The following is a 22861-nucleotide window of genomic DNA, read 5'->3' on the forward strand; positions in this document are numbered from 1 at the left end:
ACTACCAACCTTATTAATTCCGGATTGTATTAGGTATTGCATATGTGCCAGAACACACATGTAACATTAATACATCATTATTCCATTCTATTTGGGCTTTTTATTTTTATATTTTAGAGGGAGGGAGGGACAGAGAGAGTTTAAGCAGGCTCCACACAATCTCACAACTCTGAGATCATGACCTGAGCCAAAATCAAGAGTCGGACGCTTAACCAAGTGAGCCACCCAGGCCCCCCTCTATTAGGTTTTTTTAAAGAAAAAGATAGATATCTCCCTAGCCCACAACTTACATATTTTTCTCACTTTGCAGTTACACACACACACACACACACACACACACACACACACCCTACAGAGTTAAAAATCTCTTCTGGAACACAGTTTAGCTAAGCAGGAAAATTTACGTACAGTAGATTCCAAATATGCTTTTTAACACTTAACAAAATATAAGTAATACCACTGGAAAAAGTACAGGAAGGTACTATTTCAGAAATAACAGCCTATAAGCCATTAACCATTAACTTATATTCTATTTCACTACAGGCACCAAGAAGAAAAGATAAATATTTAATATCCTCCTATGGTCAATAAATTTGAATTATTTCAACAGTCACTGCAAATACATTAGCAAATGCCTCTAGTTATAACTCCACAGGTTAGTAAACAATTTTCAAGGGACAAAGTCACTGGTAGAATTGAAGTTTATTCAATGCCTCTGATCAAATATTCCTTTAAAATTTGTGTTTTTATAAATAACATCAATGCAAAATTTCTACTTATGCCCCTTCTGGTCCGTAAGTTTCATTCTGCCATATATAACACTCTTCCTAGCATGTCAAAAATAACTAAAATAATGGATGAGTCTTTCCATACCACGAACATCTCAAAGATGATCCCCAAACCCAAGTAATCGGTAATGATTTACACTGGCACGTTGAAACAGGCAACCAATGTAAAATTATGAGGACAAAAGATCCCTATCTTCTCTTTCATTAAGAATCCAAGTCTTATTTGAAGCTTCCATTACAATACAGGGTGGTTAAGAAGGGGCGCCTGGCTGGCTCATTCAGAGTACCTAACTCCTGATCTCAAGGTTTTGAGTTCCAGCCACACGCTGGGGGTAGAGTTCACTTTTAAATAAATAATTCCAGGTTCAGTAAAGTGAAGGAAGATATTCAATTTGAGTTCCACCAGACAAAATAATCTTCCTAGAAAAATGTGTTTCAAAAACCCATTTTTAGGTTGACTGGAACCTGGGACAGTCTCATAATGACAGTGTTATAAATAGTTATTACACTGCCTCAGACCAGCAACAAAAGCCTTTGTAATACATATATTCCATTTGTATAGCACTAGAGCATGTTTCCAGTTCTGCAAAAGCTAACCAGCATGAGTAAAAACATTTCAGTAAGAAAACCCAGAGCTGCCATCAGGGGTTTCAGGAATCCAACCCCCTCTAAGTGGCAGCAGTGGGACTGAGGACATGCCTCCCCTCTGCTGGACCGTAAGAGAATATTGCATCTCCCCCTGAGTGGGGCCAGAGGGGAGGCAGCTTGGAGATGCAGGAAATGGTCTAGGAAAGATAATGGGCAGGGAAAGGTGGTAAGGGTTAAACAGAGCTGAAGACCAAGACGGGCCCTGGAGATTGGAGGGTGGGTGCTAAGCTTGTGAGAGAATGACCCTGGGTAAGGAACAGTGAGTGCGGGCAGAGCTACGCAGTGGACACCTTCCAGCCCCGGGGCCAGCTTGTTGCCTCTCTTTCATCTCACCTCACCTGCTACCTTTGCCCAGACTTTCACTCCTCTGCTGGCCAGCTACAAAATAGAACACAGCCTCTCTTATGTCTCTATTAACAACAAGCCCTCTAGATCTCCAAGGACTTTTTACTGCTAACAACACAGCAGAGTGTTAAATGGGCTCTCTTACGCACTGATTAATGGTGAGCCTTTTTTGGAGGAAAACGAGACTCCATTCCAGGAACTGGGACAAGCTGTGGAGTGGAGGAAAGAGGATGGCTTCTCTGAGGACCAGGGCAGAGATAGAAGTGGAGCTGAGGGGAGCGGAAGTTCCAACAGCAGTGGGGAGAGAACTCCCAAACTGCAGTACGTCTTACAAAACAATTGCGTAAATCAAGACCTGCCTATTAACAAACTGCAGCCATTCGAAAGACAAAATATAGTTTGAATAGTATAAAAAATAAACACTTAACTGTCTCAAGACAGTTAATTTATTTAATGTAAAAAGTGTCTCAAGTGGAGTTACTGTTAACATACTCTTTTCAACTGCTGATGCCAAAGCTGCAGTTTTGTAGTAAATTACAGTGGCCAAGATAATCTATGAGTAATTTGCCGTCCAAGTTCTTTAATCACACCTGCAAACATTTAAGCCTGTCATGCCATGTATGCTAATGGTTAGGAAGCAGGGCCTGTAGATTAACCACATCTGAAAAGTTCAATGATCATTTCATACAACTCCAAAGGATCACAAATAACGCAATATGGTTACTCCCCAGGGATAAAAAGGCAATGTGTGACATATGGGAATAAAGGGATAAATAATCACTCCACAGACCTTTACAGACAGTTTTTTCAAAGAATTTGTAAACGTGCCATGCATGGTTTATACATTTTTTTCTCTGCTCAGACGTTGTCTTCATATTTAGAAATGTAATTTTTCAGCCAGATAAAATTTCAAAGCATTTTTTAAGAAGTATACTGAGTGTAATTTTTTTTCCACAAGATTAACAGCGCATGCACCAACCACTGCCGCCATGCGCACGATCTCCTCTCCTCACAGGAGGAGAAGGAAGCGCTACAAACCCAGTGAGCACAAAAACAAATAGCAACAGTTTGACAGCAACTAAACCTTGACTTCTAGAAATACATATAATGCCTGGGCTCAGTCCAAGTAACTTGTAAAATCCTATTAAAATGATGAATCACTCATAATTTAGATTTGTTGTAGCTGTAAACTCCTAAATGTAATATGAGCATTAATCCCTCTCACAAATAATCTATGATAAATGCCAATTTACTTTGCCTAGTATTTTCTGCTACTGCTCTCCAAATCACAGGATTATCATCATCATTATTATTATTATTCACAAGGATCTGAAGGAGTTCTATTCTAGTACTGTCAAAATTTTTTAAGTAACTGAGACAAAAGAATCCAGGTGCTTTGCCTAAGTGTCAAAGGAGACAGTAACAAGTGACTTCAAGGTCACGGACCAGCTAGCAGAAGCAAAGCTGAGGCTAGCAGGCAGTTAGGACCAGGGCTCCATGTCCACCCATCTTCTCCCCACACCAACCGCAACTCCACCTGCCCCCACTGCTCATGGCCCAATATGAAGAACTGCAGTGCTTGCTATTTTCCCATAAAATGACACTTCTAAGGAGGTATCCTCATTATGAAGAGTTGGAATCCATGGTACTGTATATACACCACTCTCATCAAGAAATAATCAAGTTATCTGTATTCATAAACAGAGCTTCACATGGTTTCTTCTGACACTGGGAAGCGTACAGAAATCTATGGATGAAATCCTAACTATAAACGTTTAACAATAAAATGTTTAATCAGGACAGAACATTTTCACATGTGTCTCCTTCAAAGCTGTAAAGGCCCTGCTTTTCTACTCCTCACTCTGGCCCCAGCACTGCACCTGCCATTCTGACCTGTACAATGCCTTTTTAATAACTGTTTACAGCCACTGGGCGTAAATATCAAAGTGCTTGCTAAACATTAATTACTTCTCGTAACACCCCTATTTACAGAGATAAGCCAACTAACTCCTGGTAGCATCCCTATTTACAGAGATCAGTATACTAAGACTCAGATTAAAAAGCCTGTGCCTCTCCTGAGCACAATATTTTTATATTGCTACAGCTTAAAATTCTGGTTACTGGTGAAACGAGCTACCTGCCTTTCTCCTTTAAAAAGCTAAACACTAGGTGCCTGGGCTGGCTCAGTCGGTTAAGTGTCTGCCTTCAGCTCAGGTCATGATCCTGGGTCCTGGAATCGAGCTCTGCATGGGGCTCCCTGCTCAGCGGGGAGCCTGCTTCTCCCTCTACCTCTGCAGCTCCCCCCTCCCCCCGCTTGTGCTCTCACTCTAATAAATAAAATATTTAAAAAATAAAATAAAAATCTAAACATTGCCATAAGAAATTATTTTCTTTTACAAAATAAGGAACTTTATCATATGTATCTATATCCAAGTGGCACAGCGGCCTAGAAGCTCCAGGTCGGCAGCTTCGCGATCTGCACTATTCACCACCGCATCGCTGGTTTCTAGCCCAGTACCTACATCACATTAAGAACTCAGAAAACAGGGGCATCTGGCTGGCTCAGTGGGAGGAGCATATGACTCTTGATCTTAGGATTGTGAGTTCGAGCCCCACATGTTGGGTGCAGAGTTTACTTAAATAAACAAACTTAAACAAAAAGAACTCAGAAAACACTTGTGGAAGGCAGGCAGGGAGGGAGGGAGAAGTGGAGGCTATAGGACAAAGATGGTTAGCACATCCATCTCTGTACTCAAGCTGTTAGGCGGAACAGAAACCTAATAAATGGTAGCAAACTAATGCTTAATATAATTCTTACATGTATCTGTTCACCATATTCCCAAACAGTCCCAAATCTTTTATCATGATGGAATTTCAGAAGTTTAATTTGCTGACAAGCTAATGGACAGGTTAATCAGGAGTTTTCAAGTACAAAAGCGTTAATTTTAATATTTGCCAATACTATCCATGTAAAATATACTAACAGATTCACATTAAATTGGCCTAAAATGGTTTTCTTTAATGTAAATAAAATTTAATCTCTCATTTTTAATCATCTTTATTCTACCAATAATAGTGAGATTTACCTCTTATATTTATAGATCCACACGGAATTCACATACATTAACTTACCTTAAACTTTAAAATATCATCATGAGTTCTTGAAATTCTTCATTTAAACGAAATAACCGGGCGCCTGGGTGGCTCAGTTGGTTAAGCGACTGCCTTCGGCTCAGGTCATGATCCCCGGAGTCCTGGGATCGAGTCCCACATCAGGCTCCCGGCTCAGGGGGGAGCCTGCTTCTCCCTCTGACCTTCTCCCCTCTCATGCTGTTTCTCTCTCTCTCTCTCTCTCTCAAATAAAAAAATAAAATCTTTAAAAAAAAAAAAAGACTTTAAATGAAATAACCCCCATCCACCCACCCCAAAAAAGAGAGAACACAAGATACAACCTAAGCCTGCCAGAGCAGAAATTAATGTCTCTATTGTGATGTCTCTAGACTCCCTTCAAGCAGAAGCTTTACTACTATGAAGACCACACCTGTGAGAACGGTAACACCAGTCCCCCAGGAGCAAGGACTGGTACACCTAAGCTAAGTCTCTAGAAAGGCTAAGTTTATGGTACTTCTACAGTGTTAATTCACATTACAGTAAATGTCTTAGGAAGAGAGTGTAAGAAATTTCCTTGAAGTTTTTTCAATCAGTATTTCCTGCCAACAAATTGCTGAGGCAACAAAAAAGAAAAAGCTGAGAAACAGTTCCTCCCCACTAGGAGTTTATAATCTAGTATACTAAGTAAGTACACAGATGGCTCTAACAGAGTGAGGTAGTGCCCTAGAAAAACAAAGAAGTGTTCTGCAGGTTCCCAAAGGTGGCCAAGAATATAAGAGATTACCCTTGACAAGCTTCCTTTCGACAGGCAGGGTGAAGGAAAGGGTATTCCTTGAAGAGTCGGCAGCCGGAAAACAAGGCAAGAAAGCAATAGAGATGAAGCACTCCCACTGGAATACAAACACGGGTAGGGCAGTAAGGGAGAGACACACCAACAGAAAAGTGGGCATTATTACCGAAGACCTAGAAAGCTAAGGGGGTCGGACCTATTTGAGAAGGCTGTGGGAGAACTAAGTAATTTGAGTCCAGTTAACGTGGCCTGATTATGGTGCTTTACCAAGTTTAATCTTATTTCAGTATGGAAGATGAACTGGCTTGGCCAAAAACGCAGGAGGTGCTGCAACAGCCCGGGTGCAAAGTACTGAGGGTCTGAATGCACATGGGAGCAGAGGGAATGAAAAGGGATGTCACGCATAGATATGGAGACCCAGTGAAGGTGGGCTGCGTAGAGCCTGGCAGGCAAGGACATGGCAGAAGGTGAGAGAGGAGAGGCAATGACTGATGTTTTGGCCTGGGAGAGTGGCAGGGCCAATTAACAGGAAACAGGAAATCTGGAGGAAGAACTGGTTTGGGTGGAGGGAAGGAAAGAGTTTCACTTTGGTTGGGCTATACTGAAGGTGTAGCAGACAGAAAACGTCAAGCGAGCAGTTAGAGCTTAGAAGAAAGGTCAGGTCAGGGTTATAAATTCGGGAGCTATCCAAATAAAGGTGATGGCAAAAGCTTGGATAGGATAAGATCACCGATAAAAAGAATACACTGGCACAAAAGAGAGGAAAAAATGTTTGAAAATGCCTACCTGTGGGGGATGGAGGCAAATGGAGAAGAAAAATGGGCAATGGACAAACAGTATTGGCCAGAGAAGAACTCAAGTCATGCTCAGTTCAGTTCAGCAGAAGTTAGCTGGCGACCTATTATCTAAGGGCATTATATTATGGTAAAATGATGAATAAACAGCGAAATTCCTACTTTAAAAATCTGATGTCAAGAAAATAAGCAAAAAAAGGGGGGGCTAGCAAAAAGAAATTAGGACATAATTATAGCTACCAACAGAGACTCTTTTTTTTAAAGATTTTATTTATTTATTTGAGAAAGCCAGAGAGCACAAGCGGGGGGAATGGGGAGGATGGCAGAGGAAGAAAGGGATGCAGGCACCCTAGTGAACAAGGAGCCCGATGTGGGACTTGATCCCAGGACCCTGAGATCATGACCTGAGCCGAAGGCAGACACTTAACCGACTGAGCCACCCAGGTGCCCCCAACAGAACTTTTAATACCCACAAAGAATACTATGAACTTTATGCCAATATTTGAAAAAATATAGAATGGATAATATTCTAGAAAAATATACATTATCAAAAATTTGCGTCAAGACTAAATTAAACCACTGTGATAACCATGAAAAATAAATTTTAACCTGAGAGCACCTAACAGACAAAATAGGCAAACTGTAACGACCACATCGTTAGATACAAATTGGGGGGGGGAACTATGAGCAAACTAAATACAGAAGGGGACTCCCTTGACCTGCTCAAGGGCATCAAAAGGCCCGCCACACACTCTGGGTGGTCTCCGGTCATGACAACTCTGCTCCCCAAGCTTTCACATGAAAAGTGACTGCATGTGCAGTCAGGTCAGCATTCCATCAAATCCTGAATTCTGTCTGACACTAAAGAAGAGCTTCATGTCACTTTCCAAATGGAAAAAACATAATTTTAGGTATCTCCAGTTTTCTTTAATATTCTGTTATGCATGGATCATCTGTGAATCTAATTTTCATGATTTTTTTCATTCTATATCCCATCTGGTAGTGCTAATTTTCACAAGTTTGGGGCGCCTGAGTGGCTCAGTCGTTAAGCGTCTGCCTTCGGCTCGGGTCATGATCCCAGGGTCCTGGGATCGAGCCCCGCATCGGGCTCCCTGCTCGGCGGGAAGCCTGCTTCTCCCTCTCCCACTGGTCCTGCTGGTGTTCCCTCTCTCACTGTGTCTTTCTCTGTCAAATGAATAAATAAAAAATCTTTAAAAAAAAATTTTTTTTTCACAAGTTTACTCTTGAATATATAGGAGAGCTCTTTAATTTATCCTAAAACTAACTCTTATAAAATTCCTAGAAGCACTTTTAACCCACCCTCAATTCCAGTGTGATAGATTCTGAAGAATTTATCCAAGATCATATTTCAGTGACCTCAATTATGTCCTCCTCTTCAGTATTAATAGCTCTAAGAAACAACTATTTGTAGTTTACTGCCATGCATCCAGATAGTTCATTATTTTTATTTAACAGAACATACAGCACTTCTCTTTTTTGTGTTTAAAGCATAGTTTTGTACAAAGGCAAGATCACATGCTGTTGTTCTCACACTCTTCCAAAGAATGCCTAGCATATTACTGATTTTAGCACAATAGCTGTAGAGAACCATCTCCAACAGCTCATTGATTCTTATCCCAATTACAACTGAATTCAGGACTCCTCAGTTAATAAATATAATTCATATGATTTTTCCTAAATAAACCACTGAAAACTACACCACACTAGTTCACTTAGTTTTTTTTGCTCACTCATTACCTGCAGTTAGGCTTTTTCCCTGGGGCATTCACTACCCAAAGGAGCTAAATGTTGACTGTATATACCCGCCTTTACACCATTTATAAAAATAAAAAAAAAAAAATAAGAATGAGATTAGTCCTAGTACCAATTTCTTGGGCCCCTCCCACACACACTTTTTCCTCTAGAGAAATGACAGTTCACAACCAATATTTATTTCCTGTTTTAAGCCAATGTGACTCCATGAATAAACATTTCTTCTCCATTCTACAGTAACACAAAATTTTTTATTCCTTTTGGATTCGAACTTTGAAAGGTTTTACAAAGCTTACATGGATAATCTTCACTGTTTCTCTTTCACCAACATACTCCAATAATCCTCTAAAATAACTTCAGTTTGCCAATTAAGTAGGCTTTTCTTTTGTAAAACCAGATTCAATAATTTTTTGTTCCAACATCTGAATATTAAAATATAGCAAGACTGAGGCACCTAGCTGGCTCAGTTGGTACAGCATGCAACTCTTGATCTTGGGGTTGTAAATTCAAGCCCCATATTGGGTGTAGAGATTACTTAAAAATAAAATCTTAAAAAAATATATAGCAAGACTAGATGACACATGATTTTCTGTGACTTCTCAACAAACTTTCTTATAATGGGATTTATATAGATAACCTATCTTTATATTACATAAATCCAGCCAACAGTTCCATTAACTCCAGCCATTAATTTTCTCAAAACTACAGAGTGAAGCACTTTATGAAGTGACTGACTGTATTTGTTTGCTAATTAAGCCAAGGATATTCTATTCTTTCAAACAGTCCTGTCTGCTTGTAATTTTAAACAAAATTTTAGATCAAGATTCCATACCCCTATTTTTCATCCCTGAGTATATAATTTACACATGAATATCAACAGTTCCAAGGATTACTAATGAATCTTCACCTGGGCTTTTTGACTTGAGGAGGGTTTAACATTTGGATTCATTTTTAATCTTAACAAGTAACTCTTTGATTTGATTTTGGCCTACTTGACTTCTAATTTACATCTTGCACATTACACTTTCTTAATTGGGCAATGTTTGATTTTTTTTTTTAAGAAAGCTATCTTCTATAATTATGGCTTCTTTTAATTTTTTATAAAAGGTCATGGGGAATTTCTACCCATGGATGGGATCCAAATAATCTTACACTTCATACTTCTTCCAGGATTCTTAAAACAGTGTTTTCAAATAAACACTAATATTCAATTATGTAAAGCCTTTAAATTAACTTAATAAAATGTTTATTAAGCATCTACTATGTCCAGGCAAAATACTTGGTGTTTATAAGTGGTATCTCTTAATCATGAAGAACTACTTTTTCCTTTTTAAATAAAGAAGTGGAAGTTCAGAGTGCTGAAAAATGTTGCCGAATGTCCCAAAGTTTATATGTGATAAGACTCAAAATTAGGACCCAGATCTCTGACTCTGAAAATTAGTCCCTTCCCATCATGCACACTGATATGAAACTAAATAAGACATAGTCCCTATACCCAGGAAGGTCACTGGCATGTAACAAAACAACCCCAACACAACATAAAACTTCTAGCAATCTTCTTAATGCCATTTTGTATTAGAAAACTTTTCTGAAAGTATTTTGGGGTTTTGCCCATACAGATTTACTAAATTAAATTTTGTGGAGTTGAGCATTTACTAACTGCCTTTTACCCTGAACATACTATGTGCTGTGCTAAGTGATCATAGTGAAGATGGAGATCAGTTAAGAAATACATTTTACATTATGAACCAACATACACAATAACTGAAACCAAAGTTGCCTGAAAAAGTATTTACTGTTACTACATGTAATATACTGTCATCTATATTATATTCTTTTTTTTTTTCCTAGAGAAGGAGAGAGCGTGAATTGGGGGGCGGGGAAGAGGGAGAGAGAGAGAATCCCAAGCAGGCTCCACGCTCAGCACAGAGCCCAAGGCAGGACTGGATCCCACAACCCTGAGATCATGACCTGAACCAAAAATCAAGAGTCGGACGCCCAACCAACTGAGCCACCCAGGCACCTCTACATTATATTTTTCTTAATGCTAGTCATGACCCACTAAATTAATTTTACAACTCACTTACAAGTCATGTGCCCCAATTTGCAAAAACACTTTCCTGTATAATAGGCTGACAGGAAAAATCTCCACTTTTGCATCTGACTCAATCTGCTCATCCTTCATAAATAAAGCTTTTATGGTAAATAACACCCATATGGGCTAATTTTGCTACTATGCTTAGTAGTAGTATAACAGATCATTCAAACCACCCTACATTTTAATGTTTTATATTTAATGATGTACTACTTTTGAGAGCTTCAAATTTTTCCTAATTTGAAAATACTACGTTATATCCAAACTATTAACACAAACTAAAATTTTACTTTGAAAATATTTTTTAAAAATTAACCGCAGCAGGGCGCCTGGGTGGCTCAGATGGTTAAGCGTCTGCCTTCAGTTCAGGGCATGATCTCAGGGTCCTGGGATCGAGCCCCATATCAGGCTCCTGGCTCAGTGAGGAGTCTGCTTCTCCCTCTCCCTCTGCCTCTTTCCCCTGCTCATATTCCCTATCTCTCTCTGTCACATGAATAAAAAAAAAAAAAATTAACTGCAGCGATCTAGCTTAAAGTCATTTCAGAGTGACAGTCTATTAACATTAAAGAAAACGTATTTAAGAAAACCAACCAACTTGGGTGTTTAAAAGAACCAAAACCGTCCTTAAACACTGAGTTTAGATAAGTCAATTTTTTCTTAAAAATAATTTTTGTTTTCAATCTGGTAAATCTTTTTTAGCATAATAGATGGAAGAGAGTTTAGAAATGAAAATGATCATACACACATTTCAAAAGTGAAAAAAATAAAGGATTAAAGAGAATTAAATAATTTGACTGAAGTCATAAATGTCCTTAATGGCCCAGAATTTGGACTAGAATCTGGTTGCTTTATCTATCAGTGTGGTCTGTTTCCCCTATGCTACACTTTGTCTACACCTTACAAAAATCACTACCACCAGGTGCCTGGATGGCTCAGTTGGTTGAGCGTCTGCCTTCAGCTCAGGTCATGATCCCACGGTCCTGGGATTGAGTCCCGCATCGGGCCCCCTGCTCAGCCGGGGAGCCTGCTTCACCCTCTCCAGCTCCCCTCCCCCTGCTTGTGCTCTCTCTCTGTTAAATAAATAAATAAATAAAATCTTAAAAAAAAAAAAAATCACTACGACCAAGCCAACAATGCTACCTATCTAAAATTCTAAGGTTAAAAAAAAAATTCTAAGGTAATTATGCTTTGACCCACACAATTAAAGTATACTTGATTATGTAACTGTTCGTACTGTCCTCTGATTCCTGTGTTTACATTTTAACTTCTCAATAAAGTCTTCAAATATGTCTTACGGGCGCCTGGGTGGCTCAGTTGGTTAAGCGACTGCCTTCAGCTCGGGTCATGATCCTGGAGTCCCAGGATCGAGTCCCGCATCAGGCTCCCTGCTCAGCAGGGAGTCTGCTTCTCCCTCTGACCCAACCCCCTCTCATGCTCTCTCTCTCTCTCAAATAAATAAAATCTTAAAAAAAAATATGTCTTACAAATAAACTGAACCTTATAAGCTGTTAAGTATGGTAAATATAATTTAGCCACAGAACTACCTGAAAGTCAGTTTCATATTTAATCTCCTTAATTGCACATAATGTCTGCCAAGACCTTAGCCCTGGATTCCATCATGTTGCCATAACCATCAAAAGAAAACCCATTTCTTCTCTAAAAAAGGAATTGCTCTCTTTCTTTGCACAATCTACCTTCTCCCAAGGGTATGACAAAGGTTTCAGCTGTAATTTCAAACCCATTGCTTTGCATCATAAATAATATGAAAACATACGTCATTTTCATCTTAGATTGTTAGGGCATTCATTGTTTTGTATAAAAAATGATTTTAAAGTTTTTTTAAAAGTCATCACTATATACCCATGTTATATTTTCCAAATACTAAATCATAAATCTGATTGAACTTCATAACTATTTATTTTCATGTTTTGTTGATGCAGCTTTTGTTTAAGTTTAAAAGACTAGAAAGAATAAAATTTATATTCAACTACAAAACACTTAGAAGTTTGTGCTTTCTCATACAGATGCTCCCAAAGGTAATTCTGGCAGAAAACACTTAGAAGTTTGTGCTTTCTCATACAGATGCTCCCAAAGGTAATTCTGGCAGAAAATCCAGAGATGATCTGTGCATTCCTCTCCGTTGAAGGTGGTAACAATCATTTCCCCCAAAATTAGCATAGAATAACTGTACTATACAACAGTCTGAAATACATTAAAAACTGTGACAGCCCTAATCCAACAGTTCAGAGACCAAGGACGCCTGCCCTCCATCTTTGATGAAAAGTAACAATATGTCTCTATTTTCCCAAGGACAAAATCACTTGACAATGGCATCTACTAGAAAAATATTGAAACTTCTTAGATAGATAATATTAAGAGTTTAATATTAATAAAAATTAACACAAACATCTACGTCATGCTAAGGGATTCTATGAAAAATATGTTTGCCTAACAGCTATCTTAAAAAAAATAACAGAACTTTACTTAAGCAAGAATGGAAAAAGACATTAATTCTTTCGTGTAGCACAGATTTTGGAAAAAAAAAGTTGTTGGCTTATTATTCTCAGAGATTTGAACAGTTCCAATATAATGAATTTATTTATGGAAAAAATTAGGCCAATCAAAGCCTACTGTAATTAAAGGTGTTTTGGCACAGATGTTGGTCCTCGAATGTTTGCTTTGTCAGCTGTCTAATCCACATTGACATTGCAGTAATTAGCACACTGTCTACAATATTTTAAATGCAAATTCAACAAAATTAAGCTATTATATATTGGGAAATGAATACCGATCAAGCTATCAAATGTACTTTTATCTCTGTTACTCTAAGATGTCAACCATATGTGTGGCACATGGCCAGATCAGCCATACTCAGTATGAAAAACATGCAAGAATATTCCAAACCAGAAGACTGTGCTGACCTAAGCTAATAAAATCACACAAACATTCACCTAAAGGGGAACAGATTCTGATGCTTAAACAAAGAAATCAAAGTTCAAGTCTTCAAGCCTGCCTACCTCACAAACACTTTCTGAGACAGATATTCATCTCTATTTGTTTTGACATTTACTGAGTCTCTCCTCTGTGTCAAACACTATTCTAGGTACTGGTGACAAAGGAATGAATAAAATGAAGGAAAAAATTACCCTCATGAAACTTACATTCAATAAAGGACACAAAACAGGTTTCCTGTCACATACTAACTCCTAAGTACCGCCTGTAGGCTGAGAATACTTCTAAGGCTATGACCAAAATTCAAAAGAAAAGCTATGATTTCTCAGCAGTATCTGTTACAGATACAATGAATAGTGAAAGAACAGGAACTTAAATTTGCCATCCCCATTCTAAGTAATTATTTTTCCTGTTTCTGTCCTACTTACGTATCACATAAAAGTTAATCTAATAACATGAAGTTTTTGAAAGTGTGCTGACCTCTTTTATGATTCCGAATGGGAGTAAATGGTTATCTCCACTTCGACAGAAGCAGAGGAATGCTATATTCAAATGAGACTATTTCTACACAACAGCGAAGTATATTTTCACACTTCTCTGACCAAACACACAATTACAATAATAGCTTTTACCTGCCTTCTTAGAATTTCAAAAGACTATGAAAGAAGATTATTTTATAGCTCTTGTTTCGCTTTTTAAAAGTTGATTTCTTTTTTCCTCCCAATTAATGTCCCTGTAGCACAAACAGAAACATTAAACTATCACAGGGACAGTAACACAGCCCTAGTTGCTGTACTCCTAGCAAACTGTGAATTATAGAAAATTCTGTTAAAGAAACTATTGTTCCAATGATTTAAAATGTGAAAGGGGGAAGAATAAAGGCTAGAGAGTTTCATACACTATATATTTCAATACCGAAGGAGTGCGTAATAATTATAAGTAAACAGCTCTGTTCCCAAAAGCAAGTAGGTCACAATTTCCTGCTGGTTAACTCTTTAAAACCAGCCAAACTCCCTAAAAACAAATTAGTTTCCCTATTAGTTGACTATTACACAAATTGACATGGAAACTGAAGGGTACAGGAGAAATCATTTCACCTTACATTTCTCTAATGCCTAGCCAGATTTCGAGGTATTTTCACATTCATTACTTCATTTAGCCATCAAATATTTGGCTAGTTGTTTTCACAAAACAAAAAACATCATTAAATATGGATTCGAGTCATTTTTTTCTTTGCCCTCTCCCTATACTGTCTCATAATCTGTTTTCTGTTAGAGTTACCGTATGTGCTTTTTTTCCCCAATAGAGTTCTTCTTTGTTTTCCCTACTTATCCCCATGCAAAGGTAGTTTAATAAATGTTTGTTCTAAGAGTTCTCTGTGCTTGAAATATACTTCTCCCACATTGTGTTGGCTATCAGATTCTACCCTTCAAAATTTATTTTAAATCTCTGGGTTTTTAAAAGTTATTTATTTATTTAGTTATTTGTAATCTCTATACCCAACGTGGGGCTTGAACTCATGACCCCAAGATCAAGAGCTGCTCACCTTCCGACTGAGCCAGCCAGGCACCCCTCAAAATTTATTTTCTGTGTACCTTCTGCCACAGTCCGAGATCAACACACACAAAAAATGGTTGTATTTCTATAAACAATAAACAATCTGTAAAGGAAATTAAGATGGGATGCCTTGGTGGCTCAGCCAGTTATGCGCTTAAGCAGTTAAGACTTGGGTCTCAGCTCAGGTCTTGATCTCAGGGTCAACAGTTCAAGACCCACCTTGGGCGCCATGATGGACTCCATGTCCAATACTTAAAATTAAATTAAAATAAAATAAAACAGTAAAATAAAATAAAATGGAAAATAAGAAAACAACTCCATTTATAACAGCATCCAAAACAAAATACGTAGGATCAAATTTAACAGATAACATGAAAGACTGGTACAATGAAAACTACAAAACACTGCTTAAAGAAATTAGATATATGGAATTGGTGAATCACTATAACGTACACCTGAAACTATTATAACACTCTATGTTAACTCACTGGAATTAAAGTTTAAAAAAAAAAAAGAAATTAAAGACCTAAATAAATGGAAAGACATTTCATGTTCATACACTGGAGATTTAATATTATTAAAATGGCAATATTACTAAATAATATATACTAAATAATCTACCTGATGTAATCAAGCAAATTTTAGTACATTTTATGCTTCCAAAGTCAAGCAGTATCAATGGGTAAATCACAGAGCCTAAAGTAAAACAGCAGTAAATAGCTAGGGAAATAAAAAATTTTGAGTTGTCTCATACCCTTATGTTTAGTTTTTAGACAAGTTATGATCTGAGAATTTAGCATGTATCTTTCTAGTACATTTTAATGGAAATTCACTATTTATATCTTCATATCACCTTTCAAATTATTGAAGTCCCAAGACAAAACAACACATAAATTAAATGCTGCCCTACAAGTCTTAACTGTGAATTTAATTAACAGTACAAACAGAACCCTTATATTTAAAGGGTAGTTAATTACAGTACATGAGCCTTTAAAAGAGGTCACTGGAAGATTTTATGTTCATGGTTATTTCATCCCACCAAAAGTGTTTCTTGCAACACACCTGTTTAAAACCCAGGATTAACACAAAACCATTCATTTCCACATGATCAGAGGATTGAAATACCTCTGCTATTAAAAATGTTATTTTTCAAATACTAATTCTAATGTAGATTCAGCTAAACACATCAATTAAATAGCAGAAACTTTTTTAACAAAGGCCAAATTAAAAATTTTTTAGAGACAAAATTAAAATTCTATTCCCAAATCCACCCTTGCTAATAACTTTGCATTCTTAAATAAAATGACCCTGATTCTTATGTCTTATCAGTTTTTAACAATAGCTTCTTCATAACCAAACTATGTCCATTAGACCATGCATTTAAAATGAAAACTTTAGTATACGGAAATGACTGAATAGAAAAAATTAAATTATGACTAGGAAATTCTAATTCGTTTTAGATGCTTATATATAAATTCTAGCTCTTTAATAAGGAAAAACGAGGACCGTTTGACATATATTATATCCTACCATTAATTCAAAAAGAATAAGTATGCTGTTGTCTTCAGGTTTCCCTGAAAATCTATTTTTACAGACCTTAGAACCAAACTGTTCCATTATTACAGAAATCCAAAATAATCCAATTATATATAAATACACTTCTAAATGTCCACCATTTGCCAATGGAATGCTAATACTTATGAAGTTCAACCATTTTTCTAAATGAACTAAATATTTTAAGTCTATTCAAAGGCAGTTGAACAGTGAAGTAGGGGTTAACTGTAATCAGAAACCAAGCCCTCCTTAGAAAGGATCAAGAGGAAATGGCAACTTTTGGAAAATCCCAAATATTTTAAACACAGGAACACATCCAGTTTTGACAAGCTATATGACTGTGGCATAAATGCTTCCATCTTCAATAGCTGTTAAAACAAGCAATCCTTTACAGAGAACAGAATTCATTTCCCCTATACAGCTGCATTGTTTCAAAGTCCATTAAACGTAAGGGTGACAAGATTGATTTTTTTGGAGCATATTTACTGTACTGTCCTAAAAGACCTAATTTACAAATAAAGTGTGTGTGTGTGTGTGTGTGTGTGTGTGTATGGGGAGGGGGGAATGAAGGGAAGAAGGGCAAAGTCAAAGAAGGAAAATAAGAAAAGAGAATAATCAAAACCATAACTCTACATTAATGAACACAGGCATACTTAGATGCTCTTGTTAAAAGCTTTTGTTCGCATAGTATAAAAATCAATGCTCAGAATAATCCATCAAAAAAAAATTGATAAATGAAAAAAACAAATCACACCCTGGGTGAAAATATTTACAAATCAACATAATCTAATAAAAGCCTTCTGACCAGAATATATAAAGAACTCTCAAAACTCATTAAGAAAACAAACCAAATTTTTTTTAATGGGCAAAAGATTTTAAGAGGCTCTTCACCAAAGAATATATACAAATGGTAAATAAATTCACAAAAGGATGCTCAACATTAGTCATAAGGAAAATTCAAACTCAAATTGCAACTAGATATACCACTACACACCTATTAGAAGGGTTCCAAGAAGAAAAAACTTTACAGTAAGAAGTACTAATAAGGATACAAAGCAACAAGAATTCTCTTACATTGCTGGTGGGAATATAAAATGGTACAGCTACTTCAGAAAATTATTTGCCTGGGTGGCTCAGTCAGTTAAGCGTCTGCCTTCGGCTCAGGTCACAGAGGCCTATGTCAGGCTCCCTCTGCTGCTCCCCCCACCCTGTCCCCACTTGTGCTGTCTGGCTCTCTCTCTCTCTCTGTCAAATAAATAAATAAAATCTTAAAAAAAATTATTTGGCAGTTCTTATGAAGTCTATAAGTAAACAGGTTTAAACTTACCCCACAACCTAGCAAGCCCACTCCTGGACATTTATCTATGAGAACTGAAAATTTATGTTCACACCATCTGTAGGCAAAAGTTTATAGCAGCCTTATTCATAATTGCTGGAACCTGGAAACAACCCAAACATCCTTTAACTGATGAATGCATGAACTGTGGTATAGTCATACTATGGAATATTATCAGCAATAAAAGGAATGAAGTACTGATACACATAATAGCCAAACCTGTGAGGCTATGAGATTCCATTTATATACCATCTAGAAAAGGCAAAACTATAGAAACAGATCACTATTTGTGAGGGGCTAAAGGATGATGGTTGGGATGGACTGAAAAAAGGCATAGTAGGGTGCCTGGCTGGCTCAGTCATGCAACTCTTAATCTCAGAGTTGTGAGTTCGAGCCCTACTTTGGGTATAGAGATTACTAAAAAATTAAATAAACTTAAAAAAAAAAAGCACAGTAAAGATTTGGGGTAACTATTCTATATATATGGTTACATGACTATATATTTGTATACATTTGATTGTATATATTTGTCAAAACACACAGAATTATACATTTTTAAAATGAATTACACTGCATGTTAAATAATTTTAAGTTTAAAAAATGCTCAATGTAAGGTCAAGAAAATGCTGGCCATCACCAGGAGTGTACTGGGAAAAAAAACCCGAAATATTCTTTACCTTGTTATAAAACTACGTTTCTTCTATCACTTAAATACTATGTGCAGTACTGTTGGATACAATGAAAAAACATAAGCAGAGAACCCTCAAAGAATGGCACAAAAATGATAAAGGGAAAAGAGTGTTGTTATATGAAGACTTACTCCAGATACAAAGATAAGGACTGAAAGCAGATGTCTCAATTACCAAGACAAATATCCATGGAGAGAACATCTTAGTTGCCAATCCCAGAACATTAGAAAAAAAAGTTATCACTTAAAACCTTCCAGTTTTACACTGAGAACTGAGAACAAACTTACAAAACTCAGTCCTCCAATACAGCACTGCAGAAAGGAGGGGAGGGAAGGAAGAAACAGTAAAAGCAAAAAACACAAAATACTTGGGGAAATGTTTAATCAACTTTAATTTGAAGATAACAGCAATTCTGACTTTTTAAGGAAAACTATAATTTTTTTGGAGAGAAAATGGGGCAAACTGGAAACAGCAAAAAACAGAGTCAAAGGACCTTGGAGAACTGAATCAACTAATAGACACTGAAGTCCGAAACGGTGCAGGGTAAAAATACCAATAATAGTTGTTTATTAATTATACTCTTTCTGAGCTATAAACAATGAACATGAGGGTTTCAAGCCAGGATGCTAATCCCACAGATGATTACTGTCACAGGGCCATAAACGGAAGAGCTAAGGACTTGATACCCAATTTGTCTGATACCACAGCCTAAGCTCTTTTGACTGCTGTATTATTTCATTGCCCAACAATACTTACAGAACAATTTTATATCAATGAACTTAAGGAGCAAAGCAATATTCAGTAACTGCCAGAAGGTTCTATAAGGTAAATGGAATTTGGGGTTTTTGGTTTGTTTTGTTTTTTGCAATCTGTACATATCAGCATCAGCACAGGAATTCTGAGGTAGGGATGATCATCTCTGTGTGCTCTGATGTGGTCGCAAGTGTTTGCTGCACATCTAGGAGGATTTCAGTGCAATGGCCAAATGATGTGATTATTTAGCAATATCTTACTCTGGCCTAACACTTTTCTATTTATTTTCCATTTTAACGTAATTTATCTCATTAGAGGTAAACAGTTATCTGGTATAGATAGACAACTGGAACAGAAAAACATACTCACTTCAATCCAGTGGATTCGTATGGCGCACCAACTAATACCACAGAGGACCTTCTAAAACAAGCACGACACTCTGAGGGATGAGCCCAAAGAATAAAAGCCCTGTCCTAGTTGAAAACAAGGAATCTCTACATAGAGCCAATTTTATTTTTTCCTTTCTCTAAGCATTTATATAGTTTCTAAATCATCTAATTCAGGACCAGATTACATAGCATACTCTTCTTTTTTTAGCCCACATGGTATTCTTTCAGAGAAAAACACCCTCATCTTACGGACTTCTAGAATGTTAACAATTAAAGCTCAGAATTTCCCATGGTGCCCTTTTCTTTTCTTTTTTTTTTTAGATTTTATTTATTTGTCAGAGAGAGCACGCACAAGCAGGGGGAGCAGCAGGCAGAGGGAGAAGCAGGCTCCCTGCTGAGCAAGGAGCCTGATGCTTAACTGACTGAGCCACCCAGGCAACCCCCATGGTGCCCTTTTCCAATTACAGACATAAATGTTTTTAAAATGTCTTTCAAGCATTCTACACTGGAGTGTGGGGACAGAACAGAAAAGGGTTCCCTAATTTTGTCTTTCAAAATGGTAAGGAAAGGGGCTCCTGGGTGGCTCAGTTAAGCATTTTTTTTTTTTAAAGATTTTATTTATTTATTTGACAGAGAGAGACACAGCGAGAGAGGGAACACAAGCAGGGGGAGTGGGAGAGGGAGCAGCAGGCTTCCTGCTGAGCAGAGAGCCAGATGCGGGGCTCGATCCCAGGACCCTGGGATCATGACCTGAGCCGAAGGCAGACGTTTAACAACTGAGCCACCCAGGCACCCTTAACTGTCTTGACTCTTGATTTCAGTTCAGGTCATGATCTCTGGGTCGTGGGATGGAGGCCCCCCCACCCCCAGGCTCCAAGCTCAGCAGGGAGTCTGCTTGAGCTCCTCCCCCCACCCTCTCAGGCTAAATCTTTTTTTAAATGGTAAGGGGTAAGGCGCCTGGGTGGCTCAGTTGGTTAAGCAACTGCCTTCGGCTCAGGTCATGATCCTGGAGTCCCGGGATCAAGTCCCGCATCGGGCTCCCTGCTCAGCAGGGAGTCTGCTTCTCCCTGACCCTCTTCCCTCTCGTGCTTTCTATCTCTCATTCTCTCTCTCTCTCAAATAAATAAATAAATAAAAATTTTTTAAAAAAAATGGTAAGGGGTAAAATGAGCAAGTATATGACAATAAAAGAAGAAAGATATTACCCAGGAAAATCAATAGGTGAAAGGGCCCTTATTCACCATTCATTTTAATGAAAGAATGAAGGAAAGGGGCAGCAGGAAAGAATGAAAAGAGCAAACACCGAACTAAATTACCCAAGTCTGCACCTGGTCTGGGAAAAGAGCTTTAAACAACAGCTACTAAAGCCATGAGCCATGTGCCTCTCTACCAGCAGAGCACTCTCTTCACTACCCTGCCTCCAAAGCCACAAGACTCACTTAGGGCCTGCATGTTGAATCTAGGCAGATTCCAAACCCGGGGGACAGCCCTCGTAACACAATGCTCTTGTGACCACATTTTAGGGGGAAAAAGTGGTATCCAAAAAGTGAGGTATGAGGATCTGAGAGGACATAAGCTGGTTGAAAGTATACTGTGGGGCACCTGGGTGGCTCAGTCATTAAGCGTCTGCCTTCGGCTCAAGTCATGATCCCAGGGTCCTGGGATCAAGCCCCGAATCAGGCTCCCTGCTCCACGGGGAGCCTGCTTCTCCCTCTCCCGCTCCCCCTGCTTGTGTTCCTTCTCTCGCTTTGTCTCTCTCTGTCAAATAAATAAATAAAATCTTTTTAAAAAAAAGTATACTGTACTCAACTGGTAAAAAAGATGGGGGAAACGTTTATAGAGTATGGGTTCACAGAGCTTCTATAGCAGGATCTGCATATTATCTAATAAATTATGAATCTAAGAAAAAATAATATTAAGGATATTAAATGTTTCCAGGTGAACTGGCTCTAATATGGCCTTAGTCACAACTTAGTAAGAAAAGGCTCAAGACTAAAATATTGAGTCAAATATTCAAGGACTTTGGTGAGAAAAAATATATGTGTATGTAGGTGTGTGCATTATGTGTGTGGTTAAAATGATAGCTGTCAACCTAAAATTTACAAATGAGTTTTTTTCTATCAAAGAGATTTTAATTCTCTTTTACCTTGGCTTTTTCTCTAAGCACTCAATTCAGATCTGTATTTCCACTGCCTGCATGAGTACTTGTCTGTAAATAACATTCAGAAAATAAGCAAGAAAAACCACCCTGCAAAATTAAACAGGCATCGGTTAAAAAAAGAAAGAAAAAAGTTACTTGGAAGTTTGAAGTACTTATTAAATGCTTGCTGTTCTTTCCTAGAATTTTGATTTTAGCGAAGATGGGATCCCAGGAGAATTCTAGTGGCTACAATTCACACATTCTGGCAGAATACTAGTCAAATACTAGTCAAATCTTGTAACTATGAGATGATATATTGGTTTGTTTGTTTTTAAGTAGTCTCCATAACCAGAGTGGAGCCCAATGTGGGGCTTGAGGTAGAGTCAGACACTTAACTGACTGAACCACCCAGGCACCCTGAGATGATTATTCTTTATTCCCTTAATGTGCTAAAAACTTCCCAAAGGCAAAAGATGCATGCAGAATAATAGTAACCAGTGTACTCCAAATCTATATACAACAACCTATAACTGATAAGGCACAGCAGAAATCTATAGCTGTCCTAAAGGAAAGTAACAGCAACCCAATCATGTCTGACTTTATGTAAAACCTTTAAAACACCATACCAATTCCTTGGGAAGATTCTTTTTTAGAAAGAAATGCAAGTTACTAGTAGCCCAGCTTTCCCTTCAACCACTGCTATTCCTTTCATACAAACTCCTAAAACCATTCTCATTTCTCTTTTCTACAACACTGACCTTGTTTCAGCTCCTGTACTTCATTAAAAGACTCTGAATACTGTTTTGAAATGAAATAAATTCAAAATAACAGCATTTGTGAGATTAACATGAAAACTTTTGTGCCAATTTCTGAAGCTCTGTGGGAATAATGGAATTAAATGCTACTATTTTTTCCCTTTCTTCCTCAGGAGGTGGACTACATTTCCAGACAGAGTGAAAAGACTACCAACAGAGTAATAGTTACACCAATAACATACATAAAATAGGACTGCTGAGAGTATAACATAGATTTTGGAGTTACTACACAGAGGGACCAATAATCACAGTACTCCAGCTTTTGGTAAAAACCAGTTCACAGGTACAAACAGTTTCAACTTAAATGTTTGATAATCAGTTTCCATGTATTA

At 37.6% G+C, this 22861-nt stretch overlaps 1 protein-coding gene across 5 annotated transcripts in view; it reads right to left on the reverse strand.

Annotated features, from left to right (window-relative positions):
• NCOA2 (nuclear receptor coactivator 2) overlaps positions 1-22861 on the reverse strand; it is a 286892-nt gene that overhangs the window by 223550 nt on the left and 40481 nt on the right. The window contains exon 1 of one of the 5 annotated variants that reach the window (XM_073892873.1): positions 4914-5056. The exons of the other annotated variants lie outside the window; for them this stretch is intronic. The gene's annotated coding sequence lies outside the window, so the exon portion shown is untranslated. Of the gene's footprint in view, positions 1-4913; positions 5057-22861 lie in introns of those variants that run through there. 5 annotated transcript variants of the gene reach the window in all.

This window comes from Callorhinus ursinus, unplaced genomic scaffold, assembly GCF_003265705.2.
Source record: "Callorhinus ursinus isolate GAN/ISIS: 27379988/994484 unplaced genomic scaffold, GSC_fseal_2.0 scaffold5, whole genome shotgun sequence".
Lineage (NCBI taxonomy): Eukaryota > Metazoa > Chordata > Mammalia > Carnivora > Otariidae > Callorhinus > Callorhinus ursinus.